The sequence below is a fragment of the Canis lupus genome, chromosome 17 (assembly GCF_011100685.1).
Source record: "Canis lupus familiaris isolate Mischka breed German Shepherd chromosome 17, alternate assembly UU_Cfam_GSD_1.0, whole genome shotgun sequence".
Lineage (NCBI taxonomy): Eukaryota > Metazoa > Chordata > Mammalia > Carnivora > Canidae > Canis > Canis lupus.
Window position 1 is genome coordinate 47,919,000 of NC_049238.1, and position 18,901 is coordinate 47,937,900.

Below are 18,901 nucleotides of genomic sequence, written 5' to 3' on the forward strand. Positions count from 1 at the left end.
TACCCTTTTCTCACTGGTTTGGCAAGAAACTTTTGTCTTTGTCCTTCATTTTTTCAGAGCTCCCCTCTTCATTCTTTCTCTAGGATTGATTAGGTGAGTTCCTGAGTTTGCACAGTATCAAGGTGTTGGAGAAAAGAAGCAATCGATAAAAAAATTAGCATCACCTTGTGATATTCCTTGTCCATTGCTGCATGGCACCTTCAAGTCTGGTAGCCTTCTGCTGCTTCCATACTGTTCTTCATGCCCATTCCTAATCCCATATATCTAGACCCATGGTACTGGATTTCCCCTCAGGATACTGTCATCTTTTTCCCTCAAACCCATGCTCTCTCTGCTCTCATAACTTCCATGTCTTCTCCAAACTCAGGAAGTATTTTTCCAATTTCAAGATAATTTCTCTTTTGAGAGAAAAAAAGAGGAACTGTATTAGTTTTCTATACTGCTTTGACAAATTACTTCAAACATGATGGTTGAAACAATATTAATTCATCTTACAGTTCTGTAGGTCAGAAGTTCCAACACAGGCTAAAACCAAAGTTCAGCCAGTTTGTGGTCCCTTGAAGAAACCCTAGGGGAAAATACGTTTCTTTGTTTTTTCCAGATTCTAGAAGCCACCCATATTCCTTGGATTGCGGCCTCTTCCTCCATCTCCAAGGCCAACAACAGCTCTGTATAAATGCAGTGAGGAAATTTGCTCCATTAAAAAGGACGATTGATTGCATTAGCCCACCCAGATAATCCAGGATAGTCTCCCCATTTCAAGATCCTTAACTGCAAAGTCCTTATCCCATGGAGCGTAAGGCATGCCAGAGATTAGAATGTGGACATCTTTGGAGGGCCAATATTCTACCTACCAGAAGGACTTAGCAAGACATCCTTAACAAGGCTTAGGTTTTTGTAAAATGAATCCAGGAAGGTGTTAACTTGAAACAGCTAAGGGCAGGATCCCTGAGTGGCTCAGCGGTTTAGCGCCTGCCTTTGGCCCAGGGCGCCATCCTGGAGACCCAGGATCGAATCCCACGTCGGGCTCCCGGTGCATGGAGCCTGCTTCTGTCTCTGCCCCTCTCTCTCTCTCTCTCTCATGAATAAATAAATAAAATATTAAAAAAAAAAAAAAGAAAGAAAGAAACAGCTAAGGGCAATTTTATTTAAGTAAAAATGAGTTTATTCAGGAAAAGCAGAGGAATGGAAGTTGGGACAAACAAACTATGGTGAATCATAGGCAGATCCAAAGAGACAAATGGAGGGTTAGTTGTGTTTTTGTTTTTTGTTTTTTGTTTTTTTAGGTTTAAAGGAAATTGAGGAGGGTTGTTTTTGAACAAAAGTTTACTAGGGAAGAAGAGTTTGAGTCATAATGTTTTCTTACTGGCTGCAAGCCATGGTTAGTGTATTATTACCAGGCTAGGGAGGGGTCTTCTTTACTTTCATTAAAAGCAGGAGACAAAGTTCTTGTGTGAAGTGTCCTCCCTTGTCAAAAGAATTATCTTCCTTCTTCCTGTTGCTTTTGCAGGCTGCAAGGACTGGTTCTGCATGAGAGAGCCCCCTTCAGGGCTGCCCGACTCCGTTTTAAAGGAGTTTTCCTTTATTTTCACAAAGGCTAATGTGTCCATGCACGTATTCTAAAATACTCTTTGGATACGGGAAGTTAAGTGATTGCAGTGAATGTGCCATAATTTATTTAGTGATATGCTCTGGTTGGACTTTCAGGAAATTCCCATTTTTCATCATAAATCATGGAATAATACACCTTCTTACATGTGAATCATTCTGTGTATTTTTAAATCATTGGCTTAGAGTAAGTCCTAGAAGTAAAATTACTGAATTATGGATCACAACATTTTTAAGACTTCTGGCATAATTTGTGTTTCTCTCCCATGCACTGAAGGAATCTGAAGGTGCTTGAGGACCAGGAACGCTGGAGTGGATGGGATTTATTCCTGGAGGTGAATCACATGGGAAAACTTGGCACCAGGCCTTGGAAGAAACTGCTTCCCTTTCCTTGATAAAAATATCCCTCCACTCGTCATCCTTTATATTTTCTAGGAATAACTTTTACAATTGCTCATATAATATTGACTTCTGATTTTTAAATGCCAATATTAAAATCACTCATCACCTCACCAACCACTATTTACATTCTAATATGTATTCTTCTACGTACTGTGTGTATTGTATGTCTATACATATATGCAAATATGTTATTTAAAATAATAATATTTATATTATTTTGTACATGTAAGAGCAATTTTTCACAAATACAAAAAAAATTCAAAACAACTTTATTAGTTATATCATTGCATATAAAAGTAATTATTTTCTTAAGACAAATATCCAGAAGTAGCACTCCTAGAATACATATGTTTTAAGAAAATAGTTATTATTGGGGGCACCTGGGTGGCTCAGTTAGTTAAATGTCGACTGGTGATTTCAGCTCAGGTCATGATCTCATGGGTGGTGGGATCATGAGCCAAAAGCAAGAGTCAGGCACTCAGCTGACTGTGCCACCCAAGCACCCTCTTCATTTGTCTTTTAACTGTATTTCTAGTTATCTTACTAGCAGAGTGATTATAAACTTTAGGACAAATTAAATAATTTTTAATTTATTGTTTCTACTTTTGTACTGGTGTCATGAAAATCCAAGCAAGATATCTTCAAGTTACACTATGCTTTTCTGGAAGTCTGAGAATCCCTGTATACCATAGGCCCTCTCTGAAAAGATCCTTAAACCCCTGTTGACTATTCTCAGTAAAATATGTCTAACTACATAATTTGTGGCACTCAGTGCAAAATAAAATACAACAAAGACCCTGCATTCAAAAAATAATTAAGAATTTCTAGATAGTGAAAGCAGAGCATTAAACCAAGCGTGGGGCCCTTCTAAGCATGGGACCACATATGACTGGACAGGTCACATTCCCATGGAGTAGGCCCAGCTTAGCTAATACTAACTAATCAGAGATATTTGACCCAAAGCCCAAAGATCTAGGCTGGCTTGTTCCTATAAAGGCTGGTGTGAATACTCTACTCAATAAGATGTGCCATACTGAGTAACAATTGGTAGAATCATTCAGATTCACAGTTTTGGAGAATTTAAGCTTGGGAGAGAGTAGGAGACAAAGAGAAGGAGACAGAGAGCTGGAAAACCTACAGCTTTTCTCAAATGTTTAGCTACTTGACATATCCACCATCACTGCAAAATCCTCTTTCCCTCTACCCTCTGACTTTTACTAGACATTAACCTCTTGTATAAGAGAATTTGGTTGTTTCCCTGGGTGTCAAATTCTAACTAGTTTTAAAAGAGTTCACTAATTTAAGTTACTTTTGTGATTTTTTTGGCATCATCACTTTTCATAGATACATCCTAAATTTTTGGACTGAGACATTAAGTGCATGGTAGGAAGGACGATGAGAAGGAGCAAAAGTCAAAAGTTCTATTTCAGCCAATGTTACATTTGAGATGTCCCCTGGACATTCAAACAGAGATGCCCAGTGCTCTATAGCACAGGGAGAAGTAAGAGACAGGAGATAATAGATTTGGGGATCATTGACATATAAACAGTATTTAGAATTGGGACTGGATACATCTGCCTGAGAATAGTAAGGAGAGAGCTCATAGAAGGGACCAGGAATGGCGCCCAGCCACTCAGGATTAAGACTAATGATTGCTGGGATCCCTGGGTGGCTCAGTAGTTTAGCGCCTGCCTTTGGCCCAGGGCTCATGCTCCAGGATAATTCCTGGAGTCCTGGGATGGAGTCCCACATTGGGCTCCCTGCATGGAGCCTGCTACTCCTTCTGCCTGTGTCTCTGCCTCTCTCTCTATGTCTCTCATGAATAAATAAATAAAATATTTTAAAATCTTAAAAAAAAGAATAATGATTGCTGGGTAATGACATTCTTCATGATATTTGTTTTCCTATTCAGATTCTTTCAATTCCACATTTTTTTTTTACCATAAACAGGTATAATGCTTAAAGCCATAAAAAAAGTAATTAAAAATTGAAGGTCATTTATTTTTGTTTTTATAGACCTGCCAAAGACCCAGCTTTCAAGCATTCAATTGTTAATTAAAATGTGAAAGGTAAATACTTAATACTAACACATTTTATTATATATTAAATGTACTTCCATAAAAATGCAAATGCAAAAAAATCCATAATTGGTAAGGATAGTTGTACAGATATTATAGTTTCTATTTTTTTAAAAAAGAGGACAGAGCACACTAAATGTGAAAACACTTGATAACTAACATGCTTACAGGGCTTTTAGTTTGGGATTTTTGTTTGTTTGTTTTTTCTCTTGCCAGAAAGAAAAACTTCCTAAAAATGCTTTCCCTCGGCCTACTGTAAAAGAAAGCACACTGGAAAAAATGAACAAGATAAAAAATAGAAAATGTTACTTCAAATGTCGTTATCATGAATTCAAGTTGCATAAGGAAATCAAATGTGGGCAAACATGGAGATGTATCCCTACATCACCAGTTCATTTACTCAACAATGATAAACAAAACAGACATGTTCTCTGACCTTTTTTGGCTTAAAGTCTGGTGAAAGAGGCAGGTGTTCAACCAAAAAATACTTGAGATGAAATAAAAAGAGAAGGCTTGCTGAATGAGGCAATGTGAGGGCACCCATGGAGACTGGAAGGTCAAGTCATCCCCTGTGGGAGAAAGACAGAGAAACCAAGATGTGGAAGATAAATAGTGTGGGAGGCTGAAGAATGTCCCCCAGAAGTATCTGCATCTTAATAATGTCTAGAACCTGTGAATATCACCTTCAGTGGTGAATGGACTTTGCAGATGTGACTGAGTGAAGGATCTTGAAATGGAGAGAGATCCTGGATTACCTTCATGCCTTCTAGGGGACTGTAGATACCCAGTGCATCAGAAGAAAATGCTTGGCATTCAATATTTTGGAGGAATAATAAGTGAATAGGAATGAAGTCACGAGATTAGGTTGGGGAGAGAGGACAGCGCTAGATTATTCCAGGCCTTGCAGGTATTAAGGATTGTTTTTTTTTAATCACAAAGGCTGTAGGAAAAACAAAGAATTTTAAGCAAATGAATGACTTTTTGAAGATTACTTGGGCTCTTGCATGAAGAATATAAATTGTAACGAGGGCAAGAGGGAGATCAGTTTGAGATTATTGGAGGGAAAGAGCTATCTGTTAGAAATACAGGTTCAAAGGAGGATTCAATAAAGTGGTAAGAGCTGGAGGCTAGTGGGAGTACTAATGCCAATCATCCATGGGATGGATTCTAGTGACAATGTCTGCATTTATTTTCTCTAATTTATCTTGCAGTACCATTTGATAGATGCCCCAGTGGTTTAGGGTGGTTTTCCACGGTTTTGTAAATATGGAGTGGAGTGAAATATTTTGGCTTGTTTTAGAATCGATTCGATCATCCTGGGGCACCTGAGTGGCTCAGTGGTTGAGCATCTGCCTTTGGCTCAGATCATGATCCTGGGGTCCTGAGATGGAGTCCCACATCAGGCTCCCTCTAGGGGCCTGCTTCTCCTTCTGCCTATGTCTCTGCCTCTCTCTGTGTGTGTCTCACGAATAAATAAATAAAATCTTTTAAAATATTAATCATCCTTTAGATAGATTAAGGGTCAACAATCTATGGCCATGGGTTAAATCAATCTGCTACCTCTTTTTGATTTTAGATATTTCTTCCTTTTAACATATGCATCCAATGCTATAAATTTCCCTCTAAGCATTGCTTTTGTTGCATCTCACAAATTTTGATCAACTGTATATTCATTTTAATTTAACTTTAAATTTCTCTTGAGATTTCCTTGACCCATTATTTAGAAGTGTGTGGTTTAATCTCCAAATATTTTGGCATTTTCCATCTCTCTGTTCTTGATTTCTAGTATAATTCCACTGTTGTCTGAGAATATACTTTGTATGATTTCTATTCTTTTAAATGTGTTAAAAGTGTGTTTCATGACCCAGGATGGGGTCTATCTTGGTGAATGTTCCATATGAACTTGAGAAAAAAATGTGTATTCTGCTATTGTTGGACAAAATAATCTATAAATGTCAATTAGATCTAGTTGATTGATGGTGCTGTTCACTTCAACTATGTCCTTACTGAATTTCTGCCGCCTGGATCTGTCGATTACTCATAGAGGGGTGTTAAAGTCTCCTACTATAATAGTGGACCTGTCTACTGCTCCTTGCAGTTCTGTTGGTTTCCACCTCATATATTTTGATGCTCTATTGTTAGACACATGTATGCATTAAGGATTGTGTCTTCTTGGAGAATTGGCCTCTTTATAATTATGTAATGGTCCTTCTAATCCCTGATTCTATTTCTTATTTTGAAGTCTGCTCTGTTTGAAATTAATATAGCTATTCCCATTCTCTTTTGATTAGTGTTAGCTCAATATACCTTTCTCTAGCCCGTTAACATTTCATTCATCTGTGTGTTTATATTTAAAGCAGGTATCTTATAGACAATATATGATTGGGTCTCTGGTAATCTCAGTCTTTTAATTGGTGTTTCTCACTGCCTGTTTTTGTAAATAAAATTTTATTGGGCCATAGCTGTTGTGTATTGGTTTGATATGATTTCAAATCCACTTGTTTGTGCCCAAAAATGAAACTGTTTTTAAGGGCAAAGTTGTTTTGATTAAAAGTGAAGTAAGTTGTGACAGGATATTGTCATCTCATCTGTTGTCATTGATAAGCACTCAGTTCAGTTGCCAAAGGGCCCCAATGGGGCTTATCAATAAAAACACATGAAGAAAGTGTGGAAGGAGTACCTGAGAGTGTTTGGTCTGGGCAAGGTGACACTTTACTGATCTAAATAGCTCTCTGAAGACTTTGGGGGCAATTAGATCCCCCTGAGGTAAAGGTAACTTCTTTAAGGCAGTGATGAAAGCCAAAAAGCAGCCCCAAGACACATCCTCTTGCCTGTCAACACCAGTGCCATGGTTCCCTAGCAAAGTGCTCTGGTAACAGGGGACTCGTATTTTTGCACTGGCAGCTGGACATTAGTTCTGGATTGGCCAAGCCATCTCTTCAGAAGACCGACTCATACAACGCTACACCTCCACTAAATTTAGACTTCACTCCTTTCATCTTCCTTTGCCAGGAACAATAATGTGATGTCACTGGTTTGGAATCTCTTCTTTCTTTTTAAAGAAACATTTTCTGGTGTGCTATTTTGGCCAGTGAAATTCCTACAGTGAATTTGTATTAAAGAAATTACTGGCAAACACAAACCCAGTCTCTGAGCATTAATTCGCCTCCTGAAACAAAACAATAGCCATAATCATTTGTTTATGGGCTGTCTGTGGCTGCTTTCATGCTACAGTGGCAGAGCTAACTAGTGCAGTAGAGATCCTAGAGCCCATAAGGGTGAAAACATTACACCTTGGCCCTTTACAAAAAAAGTTGGCTGACCCTTGTGAGGTCACTGCCCTCTATAACTTGTTTCTTATCTTTTAAGTGATCCCTTGGGTGATTCCGTGGGTGTTTTGTGGATTCTTTTTCCCCATAGTGGAACCATTCACAAGCCAACTGACAGAAATATTGTAGACAATATGAATATCGTTTTGTCATTTACAAAAAAATTGCGTCAACACAACAAATGGCCTACCTCTAGTCACCTCTAGGGGGTGATGCACAACTACTCTGGGTTATGTTAGAATTCATTAAATATGGTTTTTAAGAAGTTTCCTGGTGTGTGAAAGGACGTTTCTATATAAATATAATGTATTAATAAAAATGAGTAATATCTAACATAAAAAAAGTATTTCTGGGTTCTGCATCGTGCATTTTCTTCCCACCCACTGCCTACATAAGTTTCTGTAGGCTTAAACCAGCTGACAAATTCTAGTGTTGCATAAATCATATGCTGGCAATTTAAATGTATGGACTTTAAAAAAAATTCATGTTATTTTAGAAAGCCAAATGATGAATATAATTCTTCTGTGGTTGGCAATGACATGCTGACATCAGCTTTCACAAAAGAGCTTCTCCGGGCATCCACGGTCTGCCTAACCACAGCTGTGACTTAACAGAGACCTAACATTGCTACCTGCTAATATACTATTGACCCACAGATATTGATGGTGACAGGCCAGCCATTATGCCACAATTAAAATCTTCTTTCAAATGAGAAAAGAAAAAGGACCCCAAATATAAATTTTAAAATGTAGCATTTAATATTCATGAGAAATGCCCCCAAGATGCTGAGTTTAGCAATTGTATAATGAAAGTGCCACCTTTTTTAGAGAAGGATTATTCCCCACTGTTGCACAATCAAGGAATTTTTAAGTGACCCTATGAGTAAAAGAGAAGGGGGGAAAGGGTGATTACGAATTAATAAAGCATGTAGTACCGTTTGATTACCAGCCACTGCAGTGTGAAATGAGTTGATTTTAGTACAGCTGTGCCGACTGATGGCTATCACCAACTTGCCTCCACGAGTGCCTGATGAGCCGGGCGCACCAGGGGGCTTCTAGGAAGAAAGTGGAGGAAGAGGTGAGAAAAAAGCAGATCAGGGCTCTGTGTGGGGGCGAACAGATTTTCCATCAAGGACGTGGTCAGCCTGCTTTGTGAGCCTGAAATACAAAGCGACTGCAGAGCCTGGCTATCAAATTTAAAAACTTTTTGAGAACAAAGTACACTTGCAAAAATAAAAAGAAATTCTTCATTTCATAGAATCAAATGAAATAGAGTTGCAAGTGGCCTGAGAAAGCAATTAATCAAGTGGTTCTCTGCAATGACTGATTATGAAGATGGTGAAGCACCTACAGGTTTTAAACACAGCCGGGCACAGGCTGACTCAGAACCTCTGGCATGGGGCAAAAAAAAGTGTGACTTAAAAAATAAAAATAAAAAAGTCCCTGGTTGGATTGGTCGAATGACCGTCTATCCACACTCCTGCCATGACTTCATCATGAGTAGAATATACTTCTCCACCCTTTCCCGTAAACCATTCCTTATGACTTGCTTTGGGCCATAACATGGGGATGGAAGTGACATTGTCATTGTGCCAATTTCAAACCTACGCCTTCAAGAAGCCTCCCATGTTCATTTACTTGCACTCTTGTGTCTGCACCACCGATACAGAAAAAGCTTCTGGTAGCTTTAGTATACCTGCATAATGAATACACGTGGAAGAGAACCATCCCAGTGGTCCCAACCAATCCATTCACCTGCAGCAGGTGGCAGAGCTAACCCCAGCTGAGCTGAACACATGTGAACAAGCCCAGCAGGACCAACTCAGTGAAGTCACAGACATAGAACAAATAAACGCTTTTTTTCTGTATGCAACTGAGATCGTTGGTTGTGCCTCTATTCACAGTGTAGTGTGATATTAGACAACAGATATCTGACACATTCAGAAATTCCAATAATCATTCAAGTGTATTTACTTATTATCTAGTGCACAGATCAGCATACTACAGACCCTGGGCCAAATCCAGCCAGTTGTAGGTTTTCATAAATACAATGTTATGGGAACACAGACACACCCATTCATTTCCCTATCATCTACCCTTAGCTTCTTGCTACAGGGGCAGGGTTGAGTAGTTGCATCAGGGATAGTCTGGCCCCCAAAGCCTAAAATATTTACTATCTGGCTCTTACAGGGAAAATTTGCGGGATCCCTGGGTAGCTCAGCAGTTTTGCGCTTGCCTTCAGCCCAGGGCGTGATTCTGAAGTCCCAGGATCGAGTCCCATATTGGGCTCCCTGCATGGAGCCTGCTTCTGTCTCTGTCTCTCATGAATAAATAAGTAAAATCTTTAAAAAAAAATTTGCTGAGTCCTGATCTAGCCCAAAGTCCTGAATTTTAACATAAGAAACGTAGACATAGAAAGAGTAAGTTCTTTTGCCAAAATTCACAGAGCAGAGGTTCTTCTGGAACTCAGGCCTCTAAGTTCTAATGCAATGTTCTTTTCACTATGATACACAGATTTTCCAACATTTCAAAGTTATATTTTAGAAACGGGAGTCTCAAGCAGCTTGTATTTTGCTCTCATCTATGTTTTTTCTCTATTTTTAAAGCTTGCTGCAAGCTAGTTTTCTGATTGAGAAAAATTAACAGATTTATACCAAGGTTATTAATGGAAAAATATTTTTTGTACTCTTATCTCTAGGGTATTTACATTGTAACAAATAACTCTATTTAAGCCCCCCAGGAAAACAATAGAAAACTGGTGTTTTAGATGCCAATAGCTGGCCAATGTCAAAGGTACATGGCGGTCTGCTGGCAACACCTTAGGTATATGGTGGACCTTGGCCCCTGTGACCTTAAAGAGGAGGAATTAAGGCCTATAAATATAATTGAGTGGATTTAGAAGATCCTTGAGCCCAATTAAGAGAACTCCTCAATGGATAACCTTCCCATTCAACAAAAGTTCTTCTAAAAAATTGCTTAATTCAGTAAAAGCTAGTTGCTTTTTTATCCAAAGCAGTCTGCTTGTTAATTCACAGGATATTAACACAATCCACACGAGTCTGTGTTATAACTAAAGTCAAGATCTAAAATCAACAACAAGGGATGCCTGGGTGGCTCAGCGGTTAAGTGACGTCTTTGGCTCAGACGTCTTTGGCTCAGGGCTGATCCTGAAGTACCAGGATCGAGTCCCACATCAGGCTCCCTGCATGTAGCCTGCTTCTCCCTCTGCCTATGTCTCTGACTCTCTCTTTCTGTGTCTCTCATGAATAAATAAATAATATCTTTTAAAAATAAATAAATAAAAGCAACAATCAGGGTGCATAGGTGGCTTAGTCAGTTAAGCTTCTGATTTTTGATTTCAGCACAGATCATGATCTCAGGGTCATGGGATGGAGTCCCAAGTCAGACTCTGCACTCAGTGCAGAGTCTGATTGAGATTCTTTCCCTCTTCCTCTCCCTCTGCACCAACCCCCACTGAGTCATGTTCTCTCTCTCTCAAATAAATAAAATGTTTAAAAAAATAAAAAAAATAGGGGCACCTAGGTGGCTCAGTCAGTTAAGTGTCTGCCTTCAGCTTAGGTCATGATCCTGGGATTCCTCTTCAGCAGGGAGTTTGCTTCTCTCTCTACCCCCCTTCCCCCCACACATGCTTTTCTCCCCCTCAATCTCAAATAAATAAAGAAACAAAATGTTTTTTTAAATATTAAAATAAAATAAATAAAATAAATAAAAATAAAAGCAATGATCAAGAATTGTTTTCACATCTTCCAGTTGAGATAAGATGACTACAGTACATGGAGGCAGTGTGGTCATTCGGGACTTTGAACTCTTAAGAGGAAGTTTTTATTTAGATGTTAAGTTTTAACACCCACTAATCTTCCTTTAAAGAATTCAAAGGGTTTACTGTAATCAGAGCCTGAGTTGAAGCAATGTAAGTAATACCTATCTTTCCTCCTAGATTTCTGATGACCCCTCTACTTCTCATTGCTAATAAAAAGGCAGGAATAGGAATATCAATTAAACCAAGCCATTCTTTAAGTCGTGCAGTGATTTTTTTTTTTTTTTTTTTTTTGTCAAATTCTTAATCCAGTCTAATTCCTAAAATGTGTCCTCTGGAAGCTGGGCATTCCTTTGAAGTTATTCAAATCCAACCAAAAAGGAGCCTTTCTACCATTGTGACCTAGCAATCTAGCAATCAGATTAGAATATTTTATAATCAGACATTATAATTTCTCATGTCTCAGAATCCTAAAGTTGTGTCTCAAGACTTTCATTCCCACAAGAGACCATGATGCACTTGATTTGCAACTTGCCTTATTGATAACATGAATGGAATCTCATTTAATCCTCACAGAAAACAGTGAGATTAATAAACTTTATATGTGGAAACTAAGGCTCAGACCTGTGAATTTACTTTGCCCAAACTTATATAAATGTTAGATGCTAGGGAATTAAGCTACATAAAACAAATGAAGATTCAATTTGTGAAGATAAATTCAGACCTCCTAGTAGCGGACTCGTTTCCAAAATAAAAACAGTTGTTTTGAAAGATGTTCATTGTACAGATCTTCCTTCAGGTTGGAGGTATTCAAGCTCCCAGCTGCTGAGAGTATTGATGGCTGATGACTCCAGAGCTCAGACCTTGGCCAAAGAGAATCACCTACACTAAGGTCATGCCTTCTCTCCTAAGGCAGCCCTTAGTAGTGGAAGGGGGAAAATACCAGTCCAGCTCCCCTGCTTTAGGGCAAAACAATTCAGAAGAGCCACACAAGTTCCAAGGTTTCTGGTGGGATTGACTGAAGCCTCTGTTGTGAGTGCATCTCAGCTGAACATCTCCACTACTCAAACTACTTCCCCCACCCCTCAGGTCACATTGTCACAATAAGCACTCTCCAATGAACGTTCTGTGGAGTGTCCCAATTGAGTGGGAGCCAGTGATGCAGTCAGTGAAAGAATTCACCCAGGAGAGAACAAAAGAGATAGAAGTTTACTGAATATATCACAAGGGAGCAGTGGGCAGGACCACAGATGGGAGGCTGCCTGCTACAAGACGGTAGTGAGAGGCCATAGTTACAGGGCAGAGTAAGGTAGTATGCAATTTTCGTTTTCTTGGTAATCTGAGGAACTGTGTCTGGTTATAAATGGTCAATTAAGGCCTATAGTTATTTTGGGGTAGGTCGTTTAATGAGCCTGTTTGCTTTCCTTGTTTGTATTTGCTTTGTTGTGGCTGTGGGCCCTTTTACCGCACTCAGATTTTCATTGCTCAAGCCTATTGCATCAAAGTGGCCTACATAGACTGCATGCAAAACTCTCCTCAAAGTCTATTTCCCAGGGAACCCAACCTACTAAATAGTCTACTTCACACCTCAGAAAGACAGTATCTGCAGCAACTAACAATTAACTTAAGAAAGACCACACAAGAATCACACTAGCTTTAAAGTTTCTCTAGTTTATAGAATCAAAGAATTTGTGAACTGCAAATGAGTTCAGAGACTAAGTAAGCCAGTGGTTCCCACAGAAAAAGATTAGTGGACATTCAAATTATCCTTTCCATGGATCTTAAATCTTACAATGAGGACCAGCTATTATCAACCATCTTCATTTGCAAAACACTCCCTCATAATAGGAACTAATATTAGTGTATGTTTCAAACTTTAATATTTATTCTATCTCTTCATCTTCACAACCATCCCATGAGTAAAACAATTATTAAGCTGTCTTATAGTCAATGGCTCCAGACTTGAAGGATGTGAAGTGACATGCTCTAGGACACAGAGGATGAGAAAATAAAATCAAGTCTTCCTTCCTTCTAATTGTGTTCTTTTTCTCACAAGTCAAGCGGCCTCTGCAGAGTCAGAGGCCAGGGTATATGGATGGACCTTGACTTGCAAAGAATCTGAATCCAAAGCCAGATGAAAAACACTTTTATGGGACAAACAAGGGCATAAAAAGAAGTCAAGGGCTGGCCAATTCATTTGTTAATGTAAGTCATTACCCAATCTCAGAGTGTTATTTTAGCTGTTATTACTAAGTTGCCAAATGTGTTTCTTAACGGGATAAGTAAAGGCCTCTTGAATTATTGAACAATTACCAGCTTTTGCCTCTTCAGAAATAATCCTTAAGGTATTTTCTCTCAAGAAAGTTGAGAGAGGGCTTCCTGTAACATCATGCAGGTTTGGATATCCCCATGCCAAGTCTCTATTAAAATAAATGGACAGCAGAACATTAATCCAGGCAAAAGTCTACATCTGATATAGAAGGAAAGAAAAAATGCAGTCCCCAAACAGGAAGCTCTGAAGCATACATGCAGAGGAGACATTGAGGACAATCAGTGAGATACACTCTGTAGCTCCTCCTCCTGAGAAAGCTGTGCAGCGCTGAGGAAGTTGTCAAGGAAATTGGAAGATCTGAATCAAACCTTCCCAGTTTAGAAGGTTGTGCACTGAGAAGAATGTTGATTGAGGGACAAAAGAATGTTGATGGAGGGACAAGTAGCTCAACTTGGAATCCAACCCTACACTGCATAAAAGCAAGTAGGTAACACCTTATTAGCAGCATCCAAAAGAAGCGAGAGGCCCCAGATTTGTAAAACTACCTTTGCCAACTGAAAAACAGCAGGAATCAGCAGGAAGGAGGCAGAGAACTAGTATAGCCAAATACATGAACTCCAGGGGCCAGACAGACAAATGCAGCCTCTCCTGCTGAGGTTCCTCAAACAGAAAGAACCACACTGAAAAGCAAGGATTGTTCAAAAATTGGTTGTGAGACAGACAGTAAGAAGCCGGAGGGAAAATGGTAGAGACCCCCTACTTCATTCAATACAAAAAAAATTAATACCCTAAGGAATAAGTGTTCATTGTTTTAGTTATGGTGATAGTGTTCTGGATTATATTCTTTTAAAGAGGCCTTATAGAAATATCTAAGGAAATATTTACAGAAGAATGAGACGATATCTGGGATTCACCTCAAAATAATCAAGAAGAGAGGAATAGGTAAGGGTACAAATTAAACAGGATGGACCATAAATTTGCAAGTGCAAATCTCATTATAATGCACATAAGAACTCCTTATTTTTTTACATTTTCAAAACAAAAAGATAAAAAAATCTAAGAGAGTTAAAATTTATACTTACATTTTAAAACCCATAAAATATTGGGGAGAATGTTGGTAAACATATGTGTAACTCTTTATAAAGCATAATAATATAGGTAGAATCTATCAAAGAAAAAGTTACTATGTTGGAATACATAAAATGGAAAAGATCTACATTTATATATCTACCATAGTTATACAAATAGATACAGATGTACTTTGTTTGAAAGGCCTTCAATTCTCAAAGTGAAAAGGCGATTTTTTCTTTTCTTTTTTTTTAGTTTATCTTGGAAAGTTCTGATGTAATTAGTAAATTAAATGTCAAGTGAATCAGAATTTTTGTTGAAGTTGAAAACATGATTATTTTTCATTTGCCAAGGCCTGGCAAAGTGACTAAGTATATATGCATCTTGAAAGGAGATGAAGGTATTTGGAGCGGGCACAACACACACTGAATATAGGTGGGTATTGATTTCTAGGTGTCAAGTGAGAACACTAGAAATAGAACACAGAGCGAGAAACAGAAGAAAAGTGAATAGGAAGGAAGTAGACAAATGAGGCAGGGAAAGGAGAGAAGGGGAGAAGGAAGCAGGTATTGGGGTACACAGGCAGTAGGCACAAACACATATGCTCACTCATAGATACCACCAGGGTGTACAAATTGCCAATGCCTCAAAATAATGGGATGTTTAAAACCTTTCTACTTTATTTCTTTGGCTTTGCTAGCATTCCTCTTATTCGTAGGAAGAAACCAATAGGCACTTAAGTTTGCCAGTACAACTCTAGGCACGTAGAGTTTTCAAGCTTACAAATTCTTCTAAGAAATACAATTTCCCAATCACATCTCCTCTGCAAGAAATGGGGGAAAAATGTTTCATTTGCAAAGAATCATCTTTTGTTTTGGAGGCAAAGGAAAATCTAGCAATAACTCTTTTGTTGTTGTTGAAATTAAGAAAATTTAAATTTTCTGTCACTTTACCCTAACGGGTTCAGATTTATGCCAATATTTGGCTTCACCAAGGACCATAATTTCTGCACCTAATGTGATGGGAATCATAATGAATAAGATGATGGAAAAGGAGAGGCAAAATTTTCAAGTTAGACTGGTATGGCTATTTCTAGTATTAGGGAACGTTATTTAGCCTTCCAGAGCATCCGTTTACATCTGTAAAAATCAGCTGTGTCAAAATGACATGATGTATATGTCACAGAAATCAGTTTTTGGTAAGCAGCAGAGAAACAAAAGATAACCCATTAATGTATTAATAAACATCAGAACAGTAGGCAAATGTTTTAACCAAACTCCTTTTGCTGTTTCATCATTCTGTTCCCTGATTAAAACTCAAGAAATGGTAAGGGCTTTTCTTTCTCTCCCCCCCCCCCCCTTTTCTTTTTCCATTCAAAGTACTTATTGGAAGCCGGTTTCCCTCATACTTCCATCTTTTATGTTTTAAGATGACAATATTTCTATTCAGAATCATGAAAAATAGTCTTTAAGTAAAAAAATAGTTCTAAGCTATGTGTCTGGCATATTAAATAAATTTTAAAAACCCACCAAAAAAACAGGAAAAACTGTGAGCGACCATTTTTGGTAGGAAATTTCCTTGCAAAGAAATACCCTATGGTTGAATCAAAAGCTTGGATGAAAAAGGCATTGATATTAACTGAGGAAGTCCAGACTGCATTTTACTCACAAGATTTAGGTTTGAGCTGATTAAAGAGTACTTAATAAATCCACTTGGGCAAAGTTATGGCACTTGCGGGAGATTTGAAATAGGACTATAATTGTGAAAAGTTCATGGGATGCCACTTCATACCAGCAACTATAATAAAAGTGGCCAGAAGTAACAGGTCTGGGACTGTGGTTCAGATAAATTTTCCAAGGTAAAACAGCAACAAAAAAGGTGTTATACACAAAAATAGAATTTTCTTTCATGATTCACAGCAGCAGAGGCTTTCAAGAGACAAAGAACCGAGCAACTTGATGGATAATAGTGTGTTTGCTACTGGAAAGCCAAGGAAATAAGGAGCTGAAGATGGGAGGTTTGAATAAACCAGATAGGACTGAAGTGTCATGTGCTTTGATATTCACCAAGCAAAATACAAAATTTAGACTGTGGGTGGAGACCTTAGAACTACAGAGAAAGGTATCTTTTCCCCCCCCAACTTGTTGGATTATGTAAAGAACAGCCTTCTGCTCTAATGGTCTGCTGCACATTCATCTATTGAAAGACAGAATGTGAGCATCCTAACCAGAATAAATCCATCCTGTCTCAATGGCATATCTGATTCAATATTTATAACTTATTACATTAAATGCAACCTCTGGATCTGTTGTCCACAATGTGCTAGCATTAGGCAAATTCTTAAACCAAGGGTCTCTTGACTCTCTTATTAGAGTATTTCTTGATAGTCAGGAATCACCTAGGAGCCTGTGAAAAACTAAGATTCCCTTTTCCATCATTCAGAATTTAATTCAATAGATCTCAGGTGGGGCAGAGTTAACAAATGCCTGAAGTGACTCCAAAGTGACCACCCTGTGGTCCACAGGGCGAAACCATATTCAAGAGAATAACAAACTCTATGCCCCTCCATTTTTCAAAGAGAAAAATAAGAAATTCACTTAGATCCTAATTGTTCTATTTTTTCCTATTCCTTATCCTTCAACAAAATAATAAATTAAGAAGCAGACTCATCAATGGATGCTTAAACCAGTGGGTGAAGTTGGATATAAGGAATAGTATATTTTCATTTTCTGGAAGTATCTCTCCAAGAAATACATATTAATTTTGGTACTTAATAATTAAATTTAAATTGATCTTACAGTGATAACATCTGGCAGACATCATTTTAGCCAAATGATAAAAGTGAACATCAGCTGTCTTGGGACAAATCAACTTTGAATTGAATAGAATATCAAGTCTGTGATATCTCTGCCAAAACTACATAACCAGAATTGGATCACGAGGAAATATTTAACAAATATGTAATGTATTAAGTTGTGAAAGCCAAGAAAGGACTGAGAAATTGTTCCAAAGTGAAGGAGACTATGGCAACTTGACAATGACATCCCATACAGGATCAATGTTGGACCAGATTTACTCCTGGACCAGAAAGAAAAGAGAATAAGAAGAAGCTGGTTGTATATGTTTAATTCTTGCTATAAGTGATATCACTGGGCTAGTGGAAAGAAATCTGAATGAAGTTTGAGGGTAAGGTGGTCATATTGTACCAATGTTAATTTCCTGATTTTGATGGATTTACTGCTGTTTTGTAGGAAAGTAACCTTGTTTTAGAAAAATATACATTCAACAAGTTAATGGGGCATCACATCTGCATCTTATTCTTAAATGACACAGAGAAAGCTAGACAGACAAAGAGAGAATGATAAACCAAATGTGGCCAAATGTTAAGAAAAGTGGAATGTGAGTGAAGGGTATGCAGGTGTTGTATATTCTCGAAACTTTTCTATGATTTTGAAATCACTTCAAATTAAAGAGTGAAAATTGAGAGAGAGCATGTTATCTCAAATTCATCATTATAAAAGAGCAATGTGAATTCCTAGTGTAAGCAACAAGCACTAGGTTTTATATTTATCCCACTATATGCCATTTATAAGGGATATATCTAATATATAAAGTCACAGAAATGTTGAAAGTCAAAGATATGCCTGGCAAATACTAACCAAAACAAACTGGTACAGGTATAATAATGAGAAACAGAGGAAGTATTAGGTACAAAGCATTGCAAAAAATAAGAGAAAGTTATGATAAAACTTTTAATTGGTCAGTTCTAAATTTATATGTACACCTAATTGCACAGTATCTAAACATAGGATACAAAGCAAAAACTGACAGAACCATAAGCAGAAATAGACAAGTTCACAGTGAAATGAGAGATTTTAACACATCGTTCTGGAACCAATAGATCAAGCAGACAAAAATCAGTAGCACATGGAAACTCATACATTAGCAAGCTTGACATATGAACTTACATAGAATACCTGCACCAATACCTGCAGAATACATATTATTTTGAAGCACATACAGAATACAGACAAAAATTTTGCGAATATTTGCACCACACGTATAACAAGTCTCATTACATTTTAAAGGCTGGTATCACACAGTCAACATTCTCTAACCAGAATGCAAATAATGAAGAAATCAATAACTGAATGATACCTAGGTATATTATATATGCTTGATATCCCCTGTATGTGGGAATTCCAGATGTAGTTTACCATAGTCCCTACTAGTCCCTACTAAGCCAGAAGCAGGCTGGAATGAAGTAGCTATTCATCATTGCAATGATGCATTATCATAACTATTTGTCCTATTGGTTTGCAAAGCAAACCGATTTTCTTGATACTCATGTCACTATCTAAAATGGG